Source organism: Nymphalis io, chromosome 1, assembly GCF_905147045.1.
Source record: "Nymphalis io chromosome 1, ilAglIoxx1.1, whole genome shotgun sequence".
NCBI classification, from domain to species: Eukaryota; Metazoa; Arthropoda; class Insecta; order Lepidoptera; family Nymphalidae; genus Nymphalis; species Nymphalis io.
Window position 1 is genome coordinate 13,055,767 of NC_065888.1, and position 26,593 is coordinate 13,082,359.

At 37.1% G+C, this 26,593-nt stretch overlaps 1 protein-coding gene and 1 non-coding gene across 2 annotated transcripts in view; both read right to left on the bottom strand.

Moving 5' to 3' along the window:
- LOC126770394 (uncharacterized) overlaps window positions 1-26,593 on the bottom strand; it is an 82,119-nt gene that overhangs the window by 49,932 nt on the left and 5,594 nt on the right. The window lies entirely within an intron of this gene.
- On the bottom strand, window positions 3,798-3,959 carry LOC126772728 (U1 spliceosomal RNA). The gene has a single exon (XR_007669678.1). It is a non-coding gene; the product is annotated as a U1 spliceosomal RNA (small nuclear RNA).

The following is a 26,593-nucleotide window of genomic DNA, read 5'->3' on the forward strand; positions in this document are numbered from 1 at the left end:
TTCGCGTCTCTGTAATTTCACGATAATCTTTGGACGTATTATTTGCAACAATATAAGCAGATTAATTCTGAAAAAATTGAAAACAGAAACACGAGGAAGGTTTAAGGGAATATTTTATAAATATTACGTGAAAAATAGCTAACGTTATTATATCGCATATGAGCTGAGAGCATTTTATGAACGTGAGATCGATAATGTTATATAAAAATAATGTGTGGAGAGATTGCCCTCTCAAGCTGTTATTAAGAAAAGTTTGCGAAACTACATAATGTCCTCCAGACCGACCGCGACCATTTTCAAGGGAGACTAGATAACTGCGCAGGATATGTTATAGTACTTGGACAACTGTGTACGAAAACACAAGTGAACATTCTATTACCCCACTTTTATGTGTTATTTGATGGGATGGAAAGATTTCATGTATTAAAGTCGTTGCTTCTGACATAGGCTTTAATTGCATTTCGAGACATCTATTTCGTGGGGCAATGTATACGGTTCTGAGATCTCAGAAATAGCTCAAACTGCCTCTACTGCTAAATTAAAAAAAAAATGTAAAGGAACGTTTGTGTGCTTAAGGTTAATATATAAATTGGTGAGTTTATGGATGATAGTACACCTAGGGAATTAAACATGGCTAGCTCTAAAACCCTAAATTTATTTTCTATGTTGTTCTCAGTTCAGAGTATTTTCTTTTCCAAACCGGTAACTTTTTTTTTATTGAATAAATAGGCGGACGAGCATATGGGCCACCTGATGGTAAGTGGTCACCAATGTCCATAGTCATTCGCATTGTAAGAAATGTTAACCATTGCTTATATCGCCAATGCGCCACCAACCTTGGGAACTAAGATTTTATGTCCATTGTGCCTGTAATTACACTGGCTCACTCACCTTACAAACCGGAACACAGCAATACTGCTGTTTTCCGGTAGAATATTTAATGAGTGGGTAGGTAACAACCTACCCAGACGAGCTTGCACAAATATTATGTGTGATAGCATGTACTGAAAGTATGGGCCTTGATGCCTGAAAAATAAAGATTATTTTTATTATTAAAGCCCTACCACCAGTAAACTTACTTTGATTATATCAATAATTTAGTGTAATGCTTCGATATTGAACAAATAAATTTGTCTTTAAGCAAACTTCGAGAAATTTCTCGACTGTAAATCTTAATAACTTTTTAATATCCGAAGCCGGGTTTTGGACTACGGCCTTGTAAGTCAGCCAACGACTATGTCAATCTACTTAGCGCTACATGTGTAAAGTCGACGCGAACCACAAGTTTTGAATATATTTGTTTGGTTTACTCCGCAATAAGGACTTAAAATATAAGCGCAATTCCCTGCGTCTTTTTATTGAGTAACATAAATATTTAATTCCAATTACAGTTTCACAATACTAAGCGATTATCAAAAATCGATATACGATTAGGTAACCCGTTTTTTTGTCATACATGATTTTCATATCCATACAGTAAATGGACAATTACGACTTTGGTGATGCGGGACGTTACGAGTTTAATTTCCAGACAGAATATATGTATGTATTTATTTATAATAGCTTTTAATATAAATTTATAGGACAAAAGTTATGATTGCTGTAACGTTTAACTGACGGCGTAGGCTCGGTATTACAAATGAAATAATATATACTATATTTTATATATGAGTTCGCTATGTACATGTACAATGTCTTCACTTCGCGCCAATTCCAATACATACATAATCTATTTTCCGGCGCTCCGCGATGTGTGTCACTCGAGGTACACAGATAGAAGTATATATATATTATAAAATACAAATTAATATATTATTGTAGATGTGTGTTTACTAAGATGATGATGTGTGTATAGAAGATGGATTAGAATTTTAGTATGTAGTCAACAAAATAATCAACGCGATGAATAAATCTACAAGAAAGACTGGCTGGATATATATATCGTTATCGTATCATGAGTCCATGACATCTTCTCTAGAGGACTTCAAAAAAGGAACGTTTTTTTTTTAAATGTATATTAACCAATTACTTAAAAAGGGCTTGACAGATATGGATTTAAGCTGTTTGCAAAGTGTAATTTTATTTTTTACTTATTTGATAGCGTGACGTTAACTGTGAATTATATAGAATGAAGCAGCGCCGTCTAGTGACAAGAATCGGGACTCCATACAAATCGCAGTTCTGAATTCTATTAAGTTAGGTTTCCATAGCTTTAGAATGGGGGCTAACTTCGAATACCAAATAAAAATGATTGAAATTCTTCCAGGGTTTGGCAGTTGCCATCGACTAGATCATTTTGAAGTATGAAAACCTATATAACCATGTAAACCATATAAAAAGTTTTTTTTTCTTTTAGTTATTTTTTTAATAAAATTTTCGAACAACAATTTTTTACCTGATTATTAAAAAAGCAGGTACGAATGAGTATGATCGGTTGAATGATTTGAAGGTTTTAGTGATGTAAAAATATGACATCATAGCAAAAGCCACCAAATGGTAAAGTAAGTGAGGAACTACGAGTGTATATTTTTAATCTCTACAGCCTTTGCAATTTATTAGTTTTGTTACTAATCCGTGGACACAGATAAAATGTGATGTAGATTGCAAATAAAAGATAATGATTAATTACTCGGCCTACTCATAACGGCTGTTTATTTTTATCTGTGTTAGTTGGCAACACACGGCACCATTTCCGATTTATATAATATTATCGTTTCGAAACTACTTGATTATAATTATGCGTTAACCGTTTCAAATTAATATTTAACAAATAAAACGTGCAGCAGCATAAAATACACGCTGAACGTGACAAATATCATATTAAGTTTGACAAATTTAAAAAATATATTATAATATTCCACCAACCCGCATTGGAGCAGCGTGGTGGAAAGCTCCTAACCTTCTCCTCAAAAAGGGAGAGGAGGCCTTAGCCCAGCAGTGGGACATTCACAGGCTGTTACTAATTTAAAAAATACATTTGATATCATTATTATCCGAATTCTTAGATTTTTACCAAAACAAGTATGGTACTTTACTTATACGCTATGAGATTCAGTATACAACCATTTTTTAATTGAATATCTATAGGAAATATTTACGTTCGATTATTGAATAATATTAAAATGATTATTGAAACATATTAACGTTCAATCAATAATATTAATATTTATTATCAAATATTGTCTATAAAACAATTAAACCTGACCTTTCATTTTCTAACAAATTTTTATCACTGTCAGATTTAAAACATTGCAATCATAATGACGTAATGAGGTTTTCATATATATTTCCTTAATCGAATCAAAATATGTTTAAAATACAGCTATTAAATTATTAACCATTAAACTGCATTAAAATAAATTATAAGTAATATATATTGTTATTGTATAAGCAAAAAGAAAAAATTAAGGATTTAATATTTGAATCATTTCATTTAATGTAGTTATTCTTAACTGTTTATTCCCCAATCTACTTCAAAATAGAAAGCGTGCTGTGGGAACTATTGTGTGCAGGTATTACGTTAAATTTAGTTAGGTTTCGCCATATGAAACCCACAGTTTCAATGGACATTGCTGGCATAATTTGACCTAAATGTGAAACATATTTAATTTTATTCGTTATTTCACGGAATCGGCATTTACTGAAATTAACTTTAATATTTTAATGCGCACGTGCGTTAATGTTTGAAACGTTTACATGATTGACTTGTTTATTTCTTAAATATATTTCAAGATTTGACGTTAATATTACTTGAAAACTGAAGAACTTGCAGCTTCTTTATTTATATAATTATTAATGAGGGACGGCGCGTACGCAGTCCCCACTACCAAAAATTATGCGTCCGAGTTATCCGCATTAGGGATAATCACAGAGGTCAACCCTACCGCAGTGCAATGCTAGGGTCTCGCTCTGGGGGAACCGCCTTATTGATCACGGTGTCCCCTACGCCAGGTAAGTATGATTTCAACATTTTGCGTTGGGGTAGTCATGTTTCGCATAAAAATCTTGCCAGCGCGATGTAGAATTTTTTGTTTATTGTGAAGCGCCATCTAGCGAGGGGTGTGATAACTAATTTTAATGTAAACTTGTGAACGAGCGAGTTGATGGATGATAAACAAAACAAACATATATTTGCTTATTTAAATGAATAATAATAATAAATACTTCGTATTTGGTTGGTTTATTTATTTATTTCTCTATTTAAATTGGATTGACGCAGAGCGTACTCAACAAACGATAAGTAAAATAACCGTAATAAAGGTTTAATATTGAAACTTTCTACAAATTCAAAAGCGAACTGTCGAGGAATTGAGATGGAAATGACGAATTCAAATTTCCGAAAGCTCCGAAATAATTCTGAACTAAATTGAATGTGTCAAAGTTGTCGAAACGTTTACGAGTAGGAAAACTGAAAAAATATTCCCTTGTACGTGACAAATCCGCAATTTTGTTAGTGACCGTTCGTAATTTGAAACGGTAAAATTCTGTAGACCGATTGCCAACAATGAATCCTATTAAAATTACAAACCAATTAGTTTTTCTACTCTGGATATATAAATGTATTTAATTTCTACCCGAACATATCTCCATATACGATTATTACATATATTTCGATTTAGTTTAGTATTTCACAATTCTCAAAGTGACAATTTTAATGTATGGTATTCAGTCAGCCTATCTAGCTTCATGAATAGGTTAGGACAATCCTAAAATTTTAAAATTATCGCCTTGCAGTTATTGCATTTTTCCCACGAGAGTAAATCTGCTTCAATCCTAAATGCACTTAATTCAAATAATGAATAATGTCTTGGTTGACATGTTTTATTTTCAGAATAGTAAACGTAATCGGTTTTAATAAAGGAATTGTTATTTACTTACTGATATTATATAATTTATCTGACAATAAAGTTGAACAAAAAGAAAACATTAAATCATAAAGTATTGTTTGAATTGGATTCGTTTGTTGAATGCGATAAACATATAAATGTTAGGTAAATATATGATATATTTATATTAGCGATTTATGAGTACATATTTAATATAATAAATAAAAGTAAAAACGTATAAAGGGAAGGTGTGGAGCTTATTCTACCACGCTCTTCTTGGCATATTTATTGATGAATATTGAATTACGAATGCATTTTTAAACAGCACATTTTTTAAACAAACTTTGTTAAAATTAGACGTTTCTTATTATATAGCATTACATATAAAGCTACTATAAAAACACAATGTAATTGCGCTATTAAAAACTAATTTAGAATCACTGGAGCGTAAAAATGTTCTAGGTAGGTTTTTGTACTCACTGTCTGATTTATTTCAATGAATTAACAATAAAGTTTTGCTACGAGCATATTATAATTGAAAAATCTAATACTTAAATTATGTTTTACTCTGTTATCAGACTGTCTCCTGTGATCCTATTGTTAGCTTGTAAGTCTATAGATACTGAGGTTTTGTGGGTTGAAACTACAGATGAGGTTATAAAGTTATTAAGACTTATGTAAAGGATATCTTAATAGCAACCATTGGAAGTTAGCTGTGTTAACAATCCTGCTTTGGGAAGAAAATAAAGCCGTTCTTGGGCGTAACTCATTGTCGTGTCGGATTATGAGAATGACGGAATAGCGAGTGCATGTGTGCAGGGCGCACACACTTGAGCACTATAATATCTCCTGCACAGTTATTATTATTTTTTTGTTTTGGCTATGACCTTATTAAAAAAAGCCGAGATGGCCCAGTGGTTCGAACGCGTGAATCTTAACCGATGATCGTGGGTTCAAACCCGGGCAAGCACCACTGAATTTTCATGTGCTTAATTTGTGTTTATAATTCATCTCGTGCTTGAAGGAAAACATCGTGAGGAAACCTGCATGTGTCTAATTTCATTGAAATCCTGCCACATGTGTATTCTACCAACTCGCATTGGAGCAGCGTCATGGAATAAGCTCCAAAACCTTCTCCTCAAAAAGGAGAGAAGCCCAGCAGTGGGACATTAACAGGCTGTTACTGTACTGTTATGACCTTATGACATTTAGCTCTCCTTTGACTATGACCGTTGTGACAAAAATCGTTCAAGATGACAATTTGTTCAAGTTTCGTTTATCTTAACATTGACGATTTTTTCTTTTTGTCAATTACTATCTTGCTTTATTTTATTGTTGTGTTTATTTTATACCGAAATAATAATAATAATTTTTTTTTTTTTTTATATTCGCCGGGATGGCAAATGACTCTACTCCACCTGATGGTAAGTGGTAGTAGAGTCCAAACGCGACGACGGCCAGTACAGACGGGAAAAACGTTCTGCACTAGCCGCCTTCGCCTTGCCGGCCCGCAAGATGCCTCTTCACGCCTCGTTTGAAGGAACCCGGGTTGTAAGAGGAGGGGAACACGTGAGCTGGAACAATATTATATATAATGTACAAAATTCGTTACTTTATTGCGGACTGTACTGTCTTACGACTTTGTGTTGTTTTGTCGAAGTAAGTATGGCGCTTTTTAGATAAACATAATTTTCTTCTAATTAACCATTGATTACCCTTAAAGTATAATCTTTTTAGTAAAAATAGATACGGTTAGTGTTTTCTTTCAGTGTAATGGGACCATCCCCAATTTAATTTTTACTTAAATGAGAACGAATAAAGTCGGTGCACATTCTGCGATCGACTATTCTCTACACTTATTACAATTATAATAGAAAATTACTTATTCAAATTAAAATAGGACCAATCTCTATATACATCCGATCGAAAAAAAAGGTCAAAATTCGTATACAATTAACGATTAATTAAAACATAGGTTCAATAGACATACCGCTTCTCTTTGAAGTTTACTAAAAATAAAGTAAAGATGAAATGTAACAATTAGTATCGTATAAGCCATAAGATGCTTAAAAACTAAGCACCGAGTTCAGAACGGGGATTTCTAGTATAAATCACTTGAACTCCAGTTTCCCCGAGCTTGTAACTAAGAAGAGCTCTCGGCGACTTCCAGTCTCCGGCCTTGATGGCTTGCATTGCATAAATAGTTTAAATACAATTAAAATGTTCTCAACGTAATAAAAAAATAACAACAATAAAATCTTATTTTGAATCTTAATGTGTTAGGAAATCCTTTAACTAAAAATGTTTATGTTTATGATTAGATGTAATAAGACTTATTTATAATAAAGAAAAAAAATAGAAAAAGATAGAGAGATTTTTTTAAGTTTAAATATAAGCCGTATATAACAAATTGTTTAGTTTGTTATCGGTTACTCCGATTGTTTAATATCTGGGAAGCAATAAGAATTGCAGACCATAAATATGGTGTTTAACATTCATTTTTTTGCCGTCGCTACTACATGAATAAGAATTGTGATTCTGAAAACATACTTTAATAATAGTTATTAGTGACAAACTGTATTTTGTTGTTTATTTTTTATAAACATAATTATTAAGGAAGTCTAAAGATTATGATTGTTGAAGTATGTAAATATTAATCTCCATTCGGATCATTAAACGAAAAACGAATGGGAATATCGTAAGTCTTTTGTTTGAAAGAAGATTATTACTGTCATATTATGTTAGTATTGAAATTTATCCAAACTATTTTATCATATCTTTTGAATGAAGAAGACACGGCATTGTTTAACTAATCACCTAGTAAACAAAGTTTATAAGTAAGGCCGATAGTTTGAACTTTTAATTATAGTAATATAATAGCAACCTTTAAAAGCGCGTTTAAAGCGTTTCAAAAATATTTAAGTATACCAGTAAAAAAATATTTAGTGAACATTAAGCATATTACCGAACGCGTGGCTCAAGCGAGACACCGCCCTCTCCGAAAACAATACCGAGAAATAATAAATAAGCAAAGACTGTCATTTTCAATCCATATTACACCCTTAAAGCTGGAATTTTTCATCAAAATTATAGTGGCTTGCGCTATGAATGGGGGTATTAAATAAATAAATCACAAACTTTGTTCAGTGGAATTGATTGACCTTCGCTTTTGAAGTCGATAAAAAGGGTACGAAAACACGATTATTCCTTTAGACCTCATTGCAAGACTATATATGACATATACAATCTATTTGTACAATCTTTTTGTAAAACATGTATTTATTATAAGTGAGTTCAAATTGGTCGTTCGACAATATTTTCCAACGCATTATCAGTCAAGGCGACCTTTTTAACTGACGCAGTGTGGTAAGCCATAGCAAATGGTACTTAATTACCTGCAATACAAGCCTTCCGTCACCTTCCGGCCATGCTTGATCTAGCAAGAGGTCAAGGGCGGGCGACTCTCGAGAATTACATTTTATCATATTCACTAAAATGTCCCTTACATTGCTAAACATTGTTCATTGTTGAATTTTTTTTTTATTGTATATTTTCGATCATTTATAATTATTAGGTTTCTGGAAAGAGGTTTTATATAATTATATTAATATAAAAAATATTTATAAGGAACTACGATTACCTTTTAAGAATATAAGACGTTTCGTTTGTTAAAGGTCCTTATGTAAATAATAATATTGGAAATGTATTCCAGAAAAGATTTAAAACCCTAATATAGTAAAAAGGGACAGACTATCCACGCGTAGGCTCTGCCTTCTCCACCCACGCAAAGGTTTAAACAAAAGCTATATTTGTACCTAAAATTTGACGATTTAGGAAAGAAGGGATTTACGTTTTCAAACGAGAACTAATGACATATTTTTGTAGTGAACTGTTTGTACATAACCACCCCCGAAAAATATATATAATAAGAAAATAATTTCTCGTTACGGGTTTATTTGCGGTTTTATTTTGTTTCCAACCGGAAGGGTGAGTGAGCCAGTGTAACCACAGGCACGAGGGATAATATCTTAATTCCCGAGGTTGATGGTGCATTGGTGTAAATAATATGTGATAACTTGCCATCGCTCATCTTTATTATAAAACAAGCTAAAATTTACTATTTATTTAAAATATTTTCCGTCCGCTGTCTATTTCTGTCACTGCTGCTGAATGAATTTGAATGAAATGGTGATTACTTTTACTCTTAAACAAAATTATAAATCATTACACTTATCGTACATTTTTTTTTTTTTTTTTATATGCCCCGGGATGGCAAATGACTCCACTCCACCTGATGGTAAGTGGTAGTAGAGTCCAAACGCGACGACGGCCAGTACAGTCGGGAAGAATGTTCTGTACTAGCCGTACCCGCCATGCCGGCCCGCAAGATGCCTCTTCACGCCTCGTTTGAAGGAACCCGGGTTGTAAGAGGAGGGGAACACGTGAGCTGGTAAGGAATTCCATTCTTTGGTAGTGCGGCAAAGAAAGGAGTTGCCAAATTTCTTTGTGCGCGATGGAATTGATGTCACAGTTAGGCGGTGACATCGAGAACCGGCTCGCGTGGACTTAAGAAGGAAGGGGGAAGCAGGAATTAGAGAGAATAATTCCTCAGAGCACTCGCCGTGATACAGACGATAGAAAGCGCTCAGTGCTGCTATCTCGCGACGCAATTGTAAAGGTTCAAGGGTGTTTGTGACCTTTACGTCGCCAATAATGCGTACTGCACGTCGCTGCAAACGGTCCAAGGCCTCCATTAGGTACTTAGCGGAGCCATCCCAAAGGTGCGAGCAATATTCAACGCAAGACCGTACCTGTGTTTTGTATAACAGGCACAGTTGTTGTGGCGTGAAAAAACGCCGCACCTTGTTCAGAACTCCGAGTTTTCGTGAAGCTGTTTTTATAATAGCCTCGATGTAATCCCTTGGACTAAGGTCGCAGCGAACGTCCATCCCCAGCATGGCGATTTTGCTTTGTATCATCAGCGGTGTGCCACAGAGGGAGGGATGAGGGTAAAATGGTGACTTTTTCGCTGTGAGAGCGCACACCTGTGTTTTCTTGGCATTAAACTCAACAAGATTATCAGAACCCCATTTGGCGATGAGCTCTAATGTCCTATCGAGTTCAATGACAAGATTCACCCGCCTCTCCTCAGTTTCCGCCCGCCCAGCCACTGCGCGTCCGTGGTATCCACCATGCACTGTACTATCATCTGCATAGCAATGTATGTTCCCAAGAGAGAGCATATCATTGATATGCAAAAGAAAGAGTGTGGGAGATAGCACAGATCCCTGGGGGACCCCAGCATTCACTACATAGAATTGTGAAGCGCAACCATCTACTAAAACACGAAGGCTACGCTTGTGTAGGAAGCTGGCAATCCAGGTGCATAGCTGAGCAGGCAGACCATATGCCGGTAGCTTGGAGAGAAGACTTCTGTGCCAGACCCTGTCGAAAGCCTTGGAGATATCGAGGCTGACAGCCAACGATTCTCCATGCTTGTCGATAGCTTCACCCCAGAGGTGCGTTACGTACGCTAGAAGATCACCTGTGGACCGTTTTGGTCGAAACCCGTACTGACAATCATTAATTAGACAGTGATCTTCTAGGTAATGGATCAGTTGGTTGTTTAAAATCCGTTCCATCACCTTACAAAGTACTGAGGTGATAGCTATTGGCCGATAATTTGCCGGGTCAGACCGATCCCCTTTTTTGGGAACCGCTTGCACATTAGCTCTTCTCCAAGCCCCCGGCACACATCCCGAAGAGAGAGAAAGTTGGAACAGGCGCGTTAACACAGGAGACAGCTCCGCTGCGCACTTCTTCAGCACAATGGCTGGTATTCCATCGGGACCGCTAGCTTTCCGTATATCGAGTGATTGCAGCTCCGCACGCACATCACGTTGCCTGATTTTGATGTCAGGCATCGTGTGGCCACATGAAGGTATTGTTGGTGGCTGCGCACTACAATCATCGATCACAGAGTTGTCGGCAAAGAGTTTAGCCAGGAGGTCGGCTTTCTCCTGCGGACTGTGAGCTAGCGATCCGTCCGGATTTCTGAGCGGTGGCAGCGAAGGTTGGCAGAAATTGTTTTGCACAGACTTGGTCAGACGCCAGAAGCTACGGGAGCCCCTAGGATGCGAAATAAGGTCATGACCAATCTGTACAATGCGCTGTGCATCCGCTCTCGTGTATGCCTTCCTACAGGACTTGGAATTTTTATTGTAGTTTGCTTTCAGTGAGTCAATGTTAGATGCCCCGCTAATGCAGCCGTTGATCCACGCGCGATATGCCGCCTGCTTAGATGATACAGCGTCGGCACATTCACGCGTGAACCAACGGTTACGCGTACCCCTATTGTTGAGATCTGAGCTAGGAATGTAGTATTCCATTCCTAACATGATCTCATCAGCAACAGCAGCGGCACTAGCTGTCGGGTCATTCCCACTGAAGCAACGTTCCTTCCAAGGGACTGACGCATAGTAATCGCGCATACCGTCCCAATCTGCCGACTTATAGTGCCAAACGCGACGTTTGCATACCGCTGATGGCGGCAGCTTGGTCTGTGGCACTTTGGTAGATATAAGGCCGTGATCCGAAGAACCAAGTGGAGCCTGAACCACAACCTGATATTCCACCGGGTGAGAAGTCAGCAGAAGATCCAGTAGAGAAGGCGCTTGCCCATCAATGTCCGGGATCCTGGTGGGCTGATCAACCAGTTGGGTCAAGTCGTGTGTGAGAGCAAAAGCATGAGCAGTTCTTCCAGCATGGTCAGTTTTGAGGGATTTCAACCATGATTCATGGTGAGCATTAAAATCCCCCAAAAACACCAATTCCGCGTTAGGAAACTGCTCTTGCGCAGCATCTGCCACCCGACTAAGATGGTCGAATAATCGGCTTGTCTCCAAGTCACCATTGTGGGATCTGTAGAGGCACACGTAGACTCGACTCTGACGAACCAGGTCCACACGTACCACCAACATGGAGAAGGAGGGGTCCTCCAAGCAGCGCAATCGGTGACAACAAACATCCGCCCTGACGAACAAGCATACTCCGGCTTTCGCTTTAAAAGATTCTTCCAGCATGTAGCCGGGATAGTTAAGGTAGCTGGTGTCGGCAGGGCGGAGTATTTGCGTCTCCGTGAGAAACAACATTGCTGGCCGTGCTGTCTCGAGATGGTGGTGGACAGCGTTGAGGTTAGCATGGAGTCCTCGGATGTTAGAGAACTCGACCTCAAACAGCGTGGGTATGGTGGGGGTGTGCACCGCTGAACGACCGTTATTTCTTATTTGCGCTACCATTTGGAAATTAGGAAAAGAGACGTGAGGCGAGCGACGTATTGCCACGATAGGGATGGGCAAAGTATGGAGGCGTGTTTTCCCAAATGTTTGCCAAAAAGGAAAATATACTGATCCGCCGGACGGAAGGGCCCCCGAACCCCCCCGGAAGTGGCCGCCGGGACCCCACCTTCCGGTCACCAACCGGCACGACGGTCCACCCCGAGATTATGCGTGGCCTGGTGGGGCAGCCTCGAGAGCTGGTTAGGCACGCTCGGGCCCCTGTACTATGCCACGGGCGGCCAGCGGAACAGCCGTTTCTTCGGGTCTCCCTGTCCGGCAGGTCAATACAGTTTCCCCCGGCATTCACCTCAAGCATGCAAGCCACGAGTTTTTCACCATGCGTACGGTGGTAACAAGCCAGGCGGATGTTAGCATCCTACCACCAGATGAGCAGATGGTCGCTCAGATATCCCTTAGTCGCCTCTTACGACACCCATGGGAAAGAGAGGGGCAGTGAAATGTATTCTTTCTCCGTCACTGCACGGATAAAAACAGAATGAAACATAATGAAAGGGTTCCCAGATTATATCCCTTAAACTATTCCCTCGTCCAGAACTAAGAAAATAAAGTCGCTTAAGTTATATAATATGGAAACGTTTTTATGTCATAATAACAGCCTAAGGTTGAGGGTAATTGATACAGGATTACGTTGAACATAATCTCTTCAACGTAATTGGATCGTGTCTTAAGAATATACCGCCCCTACCGGCGTCTTCTCGAGCCGAGCTTCTCGTTTTACAAGTTGTTTGTCTTTGCCCCGGCGCATAATTTAACTGGAGCCTTTTGCTTCGTTAGTAACAATTTAAATCCTTCCATTCGATAGGTCACAAAACTGCTAGATAAGTTGTAAATGTTTGACGAAGGAATTTGTTTGAGTGTTATTCTTAGAAGCCCTTTATCTGCATACGTAAATACAACCATTGCAAAATCAAAACACTGATTCGTTTAGTTATAACTGGATTATATTATAATGTTATTTAGAATTCACGGTCATTTGTTTTCTTCTATTTATATCATTAGTGGTGTAAGGTTTTTTAGAAACGTCTTTAGTATGTGATATTTGTTTTTCTATTGTGGTAATTATTCTCTTAAAATATTTGCAAATAAAAAAAAACATTTTCAAAATGAGGCATATTTGTACTGGAAAAGTGTTTAGCCAGGTCTATTTTTTATTCACCTTTACTGTTCGAGATTAAAACGATCAAGCGGAGAATAGCACGCATCATAGCATTTTTGTATATGATTTGCTCACGCTTCATATAGATCAATACAATTTTTTTTTTTTATAGAATAGGAAGGCGGACGAGCATATGGGCCACCTGATGGTAAGTGGTCACCAACGCCCTTAGACATTGGCATTGTAAGAAATGTCAACCATAGCTTACATAATATCCAATGCGCCACCAACCTTGGGAACTAAGATTTTATGTCCCTTGTGCCTGTAATTACACTGGCTCACTCACCCTTCAAACCGGAACACAACAATATCAAGTACTGCTGTTTTGCAGTAGAATATCTGATGAGTGGGTGGTACCTACCCAGACGAGCTTGCACAAAGCCCTACCACCAGTGAAAATATATTTAGTTCAGACAGTTAAATTATCTTAATCGACTGAACCAAATTGATTTATAACTATATTTTTGCCTTGCCTCAAATTTGTAAAATAATAAATGTACTCAATCTTTAATCACCAAAAAATTTAAAATCAAAATACCAGATTCGATTTTTTTCCTGTAAAATAAATTTTTCATTATTTATTTGTTGATTTTAACAATATCGTCTTCGATACCTTCCTTTCTCGTTTAAGCATTTTTCGAAATTCCTTGCAGTTACCAATTTGGCCATCCACTGGTTAATGAAAATGGTAGGAAACATATAAATCGTTTTATTATTGCTAGTGTAATTTTCAAACGGATGTATTTTAATTCTACGGTATTACGAGCGTCCATGGTTGGAAAACGTTGATCCCTGTTATTAAATTTGTTTCTCTTATTGTTGCTTATTTCGACTTATTCTCTCTAATAAAACATCATAAGTATTTTTTGAGATATTTATTTGAACTTCAGAATAACACGGACAGAATGTAATTTATGTTTAAAGCATACTCGAGAACTTTTTGTAACAAATAATTCATTAAAAACAAAACAAAAAAGAAATAATAAAATAAAGTAAGAACTTTGGTAACATAAAATTAACATTTTATTGAATAGATTTTTGCGTTTTAATGAGAGATTTTTTAAAAGTATTATATAATATAGTATTTAAGTACTTTAGTAATTGTACAATAAAGTCATTAAATACTATCATTAAGTCGGAAAACTAACGTTTTCAAAGATCGATATAAAAAAGAACAGTTCATCAAAAAATGTGCGGACATTTTTTTATTTATAAAATGTGTATTTTTTATCTAAACATTTGCAATCACTTTTAAATCGACCAGCGTTTCAACAGAATGGTAGTGTCAATGCTATCGAGAAGAATCAGCAAAAAAGTAATACCTAGTCGTAGTTACATTTTTTATAAAACTCGATAAACAAGTTACTACAAATCACAAAGACAAATAACAATATTACATGCACAGAAACATATAATTCATGTACAGGGGCGTCCGTAGATAAACTTGTTATAGTTTCATCACAATCGGATGAATCATTTAGGAATGTATAGAGAATAAACACAGAACATTCTGCTTTTTCATCCTTTCCGTATGTCTTTATTTGGTGTCGCCTCTCGTTTTAAGGCGCCAAGATATTAAAGATTGCATTCGACTCTCGGCAATCTTGTCAACAATGAGAGCGACCTTGAAGAAACCTCTGTTGTGCTCACTGCGAACTTCGTCAAGCTTTGAAACAAACATTCATTTTTATTAATATTTTAATTCTGTCAACGTTAACACTAATTACGTGATTGCACAACGGTCATTTGTGGGCGTTATTTTTTGCGACAGTTCTACAATTAATGTCGCAATAAGTTCGAGGTTTTTGCAATATCTAGGATCTAATATATACCTAATTATTTGTTATTCTACTTGCGTAACTTAGTCGCAGGTACAGTCAATCTTGTATATTACAAGATCATTAGCACAGGCTATTTACATATAAGTGTGGGAAATGACATTATAACGATTGTTCAATGAATTGTGTTACTCTATGTATAGCAATAAAATGGTGAGTTTTGTTTGTATGTTAATTCGTCACTTTATTTGTTTTAACATTAGCGTGTTCTCTTAGCGTACCCATTTTGTTTGCCCAAATATTTGGTGTATACGCAGATACTACTAACATGAATGAACCTGCAAACAGCTCGTTTATATAATGAAAATTAAAAATATGTAAATGACAAATGCAATTATCATTTATAATAAAGAAAAACGGAGCAACATATTTACATTACATGCTCGGAGAATTACTACAGTTATCCTAGTTATCTTCCAATGCCTTAAGATTATAAGTAAAAAATATATATATACAATGTTGTTTATATAAATCATCTCTATTCTAATATAATTAAAATATTTAATTTGATATACTTTGTCAGCGGAGTGTTAGATATATGTACGCATCCACAATCAATCTCGAAAAAATCATTGAGCAAGCGCAGTGCATGAGTCAATGGCGTTAGCCGGGCCAGTTCAGTTTCCAGTATGGCAATGCAAAGCAAGTGTGTCGACGAGCACTTGCATAGTCGTTGGGTGAAAATATAAACTCTAGTTAAATTGAAATAGAGTCTATAATATCTAGCCATTTTTCTCTACTTTTTTTAATTACTTTATTGACTTATATTTTTCCCTTGTATCAAATTAACGTATAACAGTCAGCATTGCGTCTCAGTATAACCATATATATATTTAGTCTCACCCAAAAGAAACATACTCGTATATTGAACTACCTATACCGTACCAACTTTATCAAAATCAACGAACGAACTTTTTTGGGATTATTTCCACTATAACTATAAACTTCATGTTCAAAGTAATGGTCGACGCAAATATTTACTACTTTGATATGAACTATAAAGCGACAAGTGGACGAAAACGGTTATTTACTATTTGCTTAATTTGCCGTATTGCAAATATAATCAACCCTTTACACGTTGCTGTTATTGGACGGTTATCGCAAAACCGCGAACACGCTACGCTAAGTGAAGTGCTTTGGAGTTAGAACGGAAAAAATTGCTATGTCCATATTACAAATGACTATAATAAAAAAATACTTGGACTATAATAAAAAAAAAACGTACAGAGATTGTTCAGGTGATAGAACACGTGAATCATTAGTATTCAAGGGCAAGAGCACTTACTGTTTCTTGTTACGAGTATAATTTATATGAATTTATATATTATTCTATCTGTCAAAGTGTATGCAAAATTTCATAATGATCGATAATGGTTGAATAGTTAAGACGTAAAAGCATAACAAACAAATATACAAACTTTGAAATTTTATAATAATAGTAAGGATTTAAGTGAAAGACAATATTTTGTCAGTTACATGCGTCGGATAAAATTTTGCATATATATAACCACCGAGACGAAATGGGCCAGCCGTTGGAACACGTGCATCTAAACAGATTGCGGGTCTTCGCCCCGCTGAGTTTTCTTGTGCTTAATTTGTGTATACAATTCCTTCTGTGCTCGGTAGTGAAAGTATACATCGTGAGAAAACCAGCATTTTTCGAATGAAAATCTGTTATATGTGTATTCACCAAGCAATGGAGCACCTTGGAGCTGAAAGCTCCTAAACCATTTATCAAAAGGAAATGAGCCCAGTAGTGAGACATTTACAAGCCGTTACTTTACTTCTATTTACTTTAAACTACACTGAAGGAGCGTAGTGGATTATAAACCGCACTTTTTCTTGAAAATAGCGAATTTGAAGTGCTGTTTAACGACATAAATATAGACTCCTTTAAATAGACGCTCAATTGAAAAATATATGCTTAAGCATATATACTTCTGATGTTACGCTTAAAGTTACCAAATTACATAAATATAATTAAAGTTGCAAAACATTATATATAGCATCAATACCATATTTATAAGCATGGTCCATATTAATATGGGTAATAGAAATTTTTTTTTAGTAGTCATATAACATGGCCCTAATAAACACAACCCCATAGTTTTCAATACAACAAAGGATAAAAGACGCATCTCCGTAATGAAAAATGCCGCTTTGTTATCATAGTTTTTCATTTGAAAGTTGTTTTAGCGCTGATTGAGCCAGTACACGCTTCGAAATGCTTCTGATTATAGTATTGTCATAACTGAAAACGACACAAATATGCTTTTATCGTTATAAAAATAAAACTAAAGGGTTCTACACTAACCCCCTAGGGACAGCCATAGATTATTTGTAAATATAAATTTTAGATTTTTTTTTTAATTATTTTATGTTTCAGATAGAAAAAACCTTTGAAATTGTACAATATTTTAATTTACAATATTTATTTATATGTACAATATTTATTTATATGTACAATATTTTAATTTTAATTTTGAACTGGATCTACCCTTGCAAATAAAGTAAAAGATTAGTAATTTTGCTTTAACTCAAAGGGATTACAATATCGTAAGTCAGTTTTCACGAGGGAGATGTGAAGTGAATACTTGCACTATGTAGACGTAACAAAAGCGAATTTATTTTCGGATATAAACACTTTAAACAAACTTTATATATTATTTATTTTACACTAAAACGTCACCTTGATTTTAAATTTTATTGCGCAAAAGATGTTTTACTATATAAATCGGAGTGCAAGACTAAAAATCATTCACTCGAAAAGATGAAAGGCAGAATAAAAATATGATTATTTTCTAAATTCTTCTTGTTTGTTTGTTGATGTTGTATGTTTTCTTTAATTTAATTCGTCTTATAGCTGTTTTCAAGCCTTCTAAGCTATAAGTGATTATTAGATAAATCCTGAGAATTAAACCGTTTGTCTTTTACAATTTTTTAACAAAGGAAAAAAAACAATAGAGAGGTAAAATTATAGCATATGTCCTTACACTAGTGACATTGACATGTTCTTAGAACAAAACTTAAAAAAAGTATAAGTAAGTAATATATATTTTTTAATTTCGTTCTACTTTTAATACTGGCTGGTATGAATATCGGGTCTACAATTAGTGCAGATCGTAACGTAATAAAAAGATAAAAATTATTCCTTATTTATTCCTTATTATAAATTAAGATTACAAACAATATTTAGGCTTTAAAATATTACACGTGCTGAAACATAGAATGGGCTAAAGTTACGCTGATAAATTGACTCAAGAATGTTGACACGAAAGTTAATAAAAGAAACGACTCCAATTATATATATATTTTTTTATTATTCTACGGTTTATTTATGTACGCGTTTATTTTTAATTATCTATCATGTATTGTAATTATATAAATAAGAAAGTATTATCTATATAAACTTTTCTTCAGCGTTATTGAAAATGAAAAAAGCCGAGATGGCCTAGTGGTTAGAACGCGTGAATCTTAACCGATGATCGTGGGTTCAAACCCGGGCAAGCACCACTGAATTTTCATGTGCTTAATTTGTGTTTATAATTCATCTCGTGCTTGACGGTGAAGGAAAACATCGTGAGGAAACCTGCATGCGTCTAATTTCATTGAAATTATGCCACATGTGTATTCTACCAACCCGCATTGGAGCAGCGTGGTGGAATAAGCTCCAAACCTTCTCCTCAAAAGGGAGAGGAGGCCTTAGCCCAACAGTGGGACATTAACAGGCTGTTACTGTATTGAAAATATTTTTTTTAAATGTATATTTTGTACATTATTTTTTGTGAAAAATATCTTATTTTTTAATTTTCAAAAGTAAATAATAATTCGAGGTATGAGACAGTGACGTTTATAAGTAAAATATCTAGTTATCCAAGCTAAAGGCACCTTTATTTTTCAATAAGTTACTATCTATTTAACAAATCTATTTTTTATATTATACTGATTTTTAGGCAAGCTTAAAACGGTTTAGAAGTCGTAATATAAAATTAAACTGCCTTTCATGCGAAGGAATAAATTACGCCAGGTCGATGAACGCTGAAAACAGGTATTGAATTTTAAATTGAGATGAAAATCCTTCGTTCCGGTGCTCGTAGATCTAAGCCTATTATGCGATAAGAATGCATATAAATTCATCTGCATTATAAAGTTTTTTTTATTTAACAAGAGTGGATGAATAATATATGGAACGTTTGAAATAATATTTCACATTAAAAATAATATTATATAATTTTACTCTTAAGATCGAATGATCCCCTCCCATAAACATCTTACCCCCTACTGCGCTCGCCAACACGCCTGCCCAGCGCGGCGAGTATGGGCAAACCCCTCCCTTAATGGCAGATGCGCCCAAAAAAAGGCCCCCAGTTACCGGCAAGCCCGCTAGGCCCGACCAAGGTAGCGGTCGCGGTATCGGCAGGGCAGGGGGTGCTAAGAATCACCGGTTCACGGCAGGCTACTGTATAAAACGACTGAAAATGGCAACGTATAATGGACGCTCGATGAGGCTGGACCATCACCTCGCCGAATTAGAAGTAGAGTTAAGTCATATAAACTGGCATATACTGGGGTTATCTGAAGTCCGAAGACAGGGGGAGGACACGATAACTCTAGAGTCCGGTAACTTACTCTACTTCCGCGAAGGTGATAACCTCTCCCAGGGTGGTGTCGGTTTTCTTGTCAAAAAGGATCTCATTAGCAGCATTGTGGAAATCAGTAGTGTGTCGAATCGGGTAGCGTACCTTGTCCTAAAACTTTCCGACAGGTACTCCCTGAAGGTTGTACAGGTATATGCGCCAACTTCGACATACTCTGATGATGTGGTCGAAGCGATGTACGAGGACATCGCAAAGGCCCTCAACGACACCTCGAGGGCCCACTACAATGTTGTTATGGGAGACTTTAATGCTAAAGTGGGAGTACAAGATAGCGGTGAATCGAAAGTCGGACCTTACGGCTTGGGCTGCAGAAATCACAGGGGGCAAATGCTGGTAAACTTTCTCGAAGCGCAGGGGCTTTTTTTTGATGAATTCTTTCTTTCAAAAGAAGCCTCAGAGGAGGTGGACCTGGCGAAGCCCCGATAACGTGACAAGGAACGAGATAGACTTTATCATTTCGAATAAAAGGCACATATTTAGAGATGTTTCAGTGATCAACAGGTTTAATACCGGAAGTGATCACCGCTTGGTTCGAGGCACTCTAAATATCAACTTAAAAGCCGAAAGATCGAGAATGATGAGGTCTACTCTCCGACCTACCATGCTCCAAGCTGCTCAAGGCTCCGAAAAGTTCCAAATGGAACTTCAAAATCAATTCACCGCGTTGGAAACCATAAGCAGCATTGATGAGAGAACCGACACGCTGGTCAAAATACTGCAAAACACATCCCGCAAGTGTTTTCCGCCACAGAGAAGAGACAACGCACCAAAACTCTCTGCTGAGACACTCGAGCTCATGAGAAAACGACGAGAACTACCATCGTTTTTGTCAGATAAGGCCTTAAACCGAACAATAAAAACGCTGACGCGACGCGATCTCCGACGCTCCAATACCCGTGCCATCAAGGCTGCGATTGAGCAAAATCGGGGATCGAAAGTGTTCGCTCGCAAGTTTGGGAGGCCGCGTCTGACAAAACTTAAAACTGAAAATGGTGGGGTCGTTACCTCTAGGCCTGAGATTATCGGAGAAGTAGAGAGGTTTTATGGGCAGTTGTTTTCTTCAAGATCGGATAAACCCGTGGGAATCAGTATTGATGACCAGCGCGCCCCTCTTATGCGCCATTACTCCGAGGAGCTCCCGGTCGTTGACCAAGGAGAGATTAGGGCGGCTCTAGAACAGCTTAAAAACAACAAAGCTCCGGGAGATGACGGAATCACAACAGAGTTGCTTAAGGCAGGCGGGACTCCGGTCCTGAAAGAGCTAGCAAGCCTCTTTAATTCCGTCATCCAACATGGCAAGACCCCGGAAACGTGGAGCGGGAGTGAGGTGGTACTGTTTTTCAAGAAAGGTGATAAAACCCTCTTGAAAAACTACAGACCAATCTCCCTCCTGAGTCACGTGTATAAGCTGTTCTCAAGAGTCGTCACGAACCGTCTCGCCAGACGACTTGACGAGTTCCAGCCCCCAGAGCAAGCCGGCTTTCGATCAGGCTACAGCACCGTGGACCACATCCATACTGTTCGGCAGATTGTGCAGAAGACCGAAGAGTACAATCAGCCGCTGTGTATGGCATTTGTGGACTACGAGAAAGCCTTCGACTCCATCGAAACCTGGGCAGTGCTCGACTCATTGCAGAGATGTCATATCGATTGGAGATATATCGAGGTACTGAGATGTCTGTACAACGCCGCTACAATGACTGTCCACATCCAGGACTGTAAGACGAAGGCGATCCAACTGCGCAGAGGGGTGAGACAGGGGGATGTAATATCCCCGAAACTGTTCACCAACGCGTTGGAAGACGTTTTCAAAACGCTGGATTGGACTAGGTATGGAGTCAATGTAAACGGCGAGTACATCTCACACCTTCGATTTGCCGACGATATCGTCATCATAGCAGAGTCGCTGGAACAACTCACCGAAATGCTGCGTAGCCTAGGCGAGTCTTCCCGGTGTGTCGGTCTCGGTATGAACTTGGAAAAGACCAAGGTCATGTTCAATAGGCATGTCGTGCCGGGACCGATATACGTCGAGGGGAAACCTCTCGAAGTTGTTAGTGAATATACCTACCTAGGACAGATAATACAAGTCGGTAGGAACAACTTCGAGAAGGAAGCCGATCGAAGAATTCGCTTGGGATGGGCAGCATTTGGCAACCTTCGTCAAGTCCTCAAGTCGTCTATACCGCAATGTTTGAAGACGAAAGTCTTCAACCAATGCGTCTTACCTGCCATGACATACGGTGCCGAAACGTGGACACTAACTGCGGGACTAGTCCACAAATTCAAAGTCGCTCAGCGTGCTATGGAGCGAGCTATGCTCGGAGTATCTTTGAAGGATAAGATCAGAAATGAGATTATCCGGAAAAGAACCGGAGTCACCGACATAGCTTGCAAAATTAGCAGGCTGAAGTGGCAGTGGGCTGGTCACGTATGTCGTAGGACCGATGGCCGTTGGAGCAGACGAGTCCTAGAGTGGAGACCGCGAATCGGCAAGCGCAGCGTAGGGCGCCCTCCAGCCAGGTGGACCGACGACCTTAAGAAGGTGGCGGGCACCAACTGGATGCGGAAGGCGGAGGACAGGGAGCTTTGGCGCACCTTGGGAGAGGCCTATGTTCAGCAGTGGACAACGATTGGCTGTTGATTGAAGATCGAATGAATTATTCCTGAAACTTTTTACACCTCTTACACGGTAATAATAAAGTCCTCCAGACCGATTCCGGCCTCGGCGGCCAATTTCGAGAGAGATTAGCCAACTGCGCAGGAGATATTATAGTGCACAAGTGTGTGCGCAAACACCTGTGCACCTGGCACTCTCTATTCTCCCAATCTCATAATCCGATGGGACGGCAATCCGAGACAGAGTTCAGGTTCAGGATCAAAGTTTTTATATATTACACTACCCGTTTCCAGACTCCAGGCTGCTACTGAGAAATTTCGACTGAAAAACCTAATAACTTTTTTACTGGCTCGACTTGGGATTTGAACCCAGGAACTCGGGGTCTGCAGCCTTATATCTATCTATCCACTAGACCAGCGAGGCAGTCCACAATACGGTACTCTACCCACAAATATTAAGTTAAATACCTTTAGAGTTTGAGACACAATGACTTGGTTTGTTATATTGCACTAAAGTGTATATCGTTGACTGACATTCAAACTCCTGCTAACATTGATCAAAGTCCTGCTACTAGTAGGCGTAGATAGCTCTTTTTTATCCAATCGCTATCGTGCAATTGTGCAATATAAGCTGTAACAGCGGGGCTCGTCTCCGTGGATTGCACTGAATATATCATAGATATGTAACTTCTGTTCAAACTCTTCGAATGATAACCTGTAGAAGACCGACAGACACGCTACTTTGCGTTGATGTTCCAAACTGTAGGATTGAGATTGCTTTAGCCATTATTTATCGGGAGCTGGGCTTTGTGCAAAATTATGCATTTCTGTTGGCATTATTAGCCTTGACGGAATCACATGTTGGGAGACTTAGCGTGGTACCCACGAGAAGGCTCACTGAGACGAATGTCCTGAAAATGTCTCCTGTGAGAACGCATCTCGATTTACGACGTTGTCGAAATGTTTTAAAGTTGAACGAATCAGTAATAATAACGGACATAAAGGATTTAATATTAATAGCATCTTGCATATAAATTATCAACTATCTGCCCTTTGACAATGTTTTATATTTCTCATTGTGTACGTTTCTCACGTGAGATGACCACATACCATTACCAAATTACTTGCAGTTACAAAATAATATGTTCATATATATATCATATGTATATCATAACTTAATTAATGCAAAAAGCGAGTGTTCAAAAACAGGTCATGCTCGTACTATTACTCGTACTACAGTCTATTCAATCTTAAATTCCACGAACGTATTTCTTTAACCTAAATTTACTGCTTGGGGAGTATTTAGCACCTTTGAAATTATGTGACCGCAGTTAATTCTACTGAAAAGCCGTCTTCTGACTGAGTGCAAACTTTACCATTAAGAAATTGGATTACATAATTTTTAATTTGATGACTTTAAAAGATTGTAAAGTAAAGTAAGAGTCTGTAAATGACAAACCGCTGTTCATAGGCCTCCTCATCTCGTCTTAAAGAAAAGACGGATCAAATTTTCACCACATTTCATACGACAATGATATAGCATACAATGGTAAGTATATATAGATTATACGTGTCATTTTAATTATTAAAAACAGCGAATAATTAAGCAAGCGTCAACAGCGCAAACATTTACGGGACAGCGTATCCTATGCAGTAGTTGCAATAACGCGTCACACGAAGAACTTCGTATATTATACCGACGACTCTGACGACGCGGCGGGGCAACTGGTGAATAGGGTACAAATGGTGACTACCATGCAGGTTCTGGACATAGAATGGCGTTCTATAAAAGAGACCACCCCATCATGGAAGGACTGGCCGAACACCGTCCAGACCAGCCTAGGAATCCAGAATACCACTAAGATCGAAGAAGAAAAAACAAACAACACAAAACAATATGTAGGCAAAATAATACTTGTAATATTACTGGTGGTATGGCTTTGTGCAAGCTCGTCTGGGTAGGTACCACCCACTCATCAGATATTTTACCGCAAAACAGCAGTACTTGGTATTGTTGTGTTCCGGTTTGAAGGGTGAGTGTTTCATTTCATTTTAGTTGCCGAGGTTGGTGGCGCATTGGCGATGTAAGCGATGGATAACATTTCTTACATTGTCAATGTCTATGGGCGTTGGTGACCACTTACCATCAGGTGGCCCATTTGCTCGTAAACCTACCTATAATTAAAAAAAAGAATACGATTCTAAGTTTGTTTGTAATATAAATTCAAAAAATAACATTTTTTGGATTTCAGCATCTTTGTTTTTTACTATTAATAACCAATTAATTGCTTCCTACTTAATAACACCTAACGACAATTATTTGAGTTTTAAGGGTTAATATATTTTTTATATAATTAATATATATTCAATAGTGGTTAATGTAACTTAATATTGTGAGAAATCTTGAATTTCTCAAGATCATTAGTCAAATGGTCATAAAAAATAGTAGCAAGAATATTTTGTGTCGGTTGCGATAATCGTTAAGAAATTTTATTAACTCCAGTTATTATGAAATTTGGATCATTTATGCGACGGAGAGAAAACGATATGTACATACGCAAACAAAATACAGCCAATCCTTATACATATGTATATAATGTTATATTAATTTCATTTTATCAACTGTATGCTCTGATGTACTAAAACTTTAATTAACTTAAAATAATATTTCTCAAATAAAGAATTATTGAACTCAACAAAAAGATTTTTTTAGAATGCTTAATAGTATCTCGTTTTACTTAAATCCAAGTAAATTGAATTTATAGGCTGATATACTAACGTAATCTATAGCAGACGTATGAGGCGTAATAGAAATCGTTCAAGATAAATGCGACTATGGGCTCTACTCGCTTGCTATCTTGCCTTATATGAAATGATAAGGATCATTGGACGATAATGAAAACGTTAGAAAATAAATAGAATCATTTATGTAAAACTTGCGAGGTAATCTATTGCGTAATTAATAAAACACACCGAACGTAAAAACTTTTAAAATTTTAATGTAAATATTAATTGAAGATTAAAAAAAATGAATTATTTATTATTCGAGAGACGCTAGTCTATGCATTTAGTTTTTACTTAAAACACGGTCAATTCGGTTTTTATATTCGCAATAACCAGAAGTTTAAATGTATTATTCAATGCCATATTCCGATATTAAAACGGAATATATTCATCATCAATTTACAATATTACACTTGAATACTATTTTTAAATGTCTCGTGGTTTCGAGTTTAATACTTATACTGTTTGTGTTGATGTTAAATTTTCCGTAACCAACATAATTGCCAATAACCTATAGAGTTACGTTAGTGTAACATTGTTTCTGATTATTGGATCAATAAATACTCATCATTATTTTGTGTAAGCGATGACAGTTATGAGAAACATAAATATTTCGCAAAAATCTGTAATTCATCTCGTGCTCGATGTCGTAAAACGTATTTACACGTATTTACACGAATGTGCATTGGAGTAGGGTGATGGAATAATCTCCAAACGTTCTCCTACCGAGGAGAGGAGGCCAGTAGTGGGATATTTGAAGACTGATACTTAAATGTTTTAAACTTGTTTGGAAAAAGCGGTCAGATATTCCACACCAAAATATTCTTCTCATATAGTATAGTTTGATCATTTTATTGTTAACGTGGGTTCACTCTGCCGTTACTCAAAGATCAGCCTAAAAACAGTTACATTGTCTTCGTATTACGTATCACGCAATATCTCTCAACCGATTTCATTACGTCATTAGCTGTAAATACAGCCTTCGTATGAAAATTAGACAAGTGAGCTGAAAGTTGAGACCAGCAGGTAATTTGCCGCAATCATTTTACAACTAGCTATGATTGTATCCTTTAAGTACTAGATATTAATGTTAACTATTGTAAAAAGGAAATATCTGGAGAGTACATTTACAATCTAGCTCAGACTCCGTCCCTGACCGATTTAACGTGAAACGTTAACTGGGCTGTGAGCGGCACCAAAGAACTATTTCTATTCATACTTCAATTTAAATTGTATCATCCTTGTATATTTGATACGAATACGTAACGAAGTAACACAAAAACTTCTCATAAAAATGTTACGCTAATTGAATTACAGTTTTAACATCTGATGAACACGTTCCTTTGATAGTTTT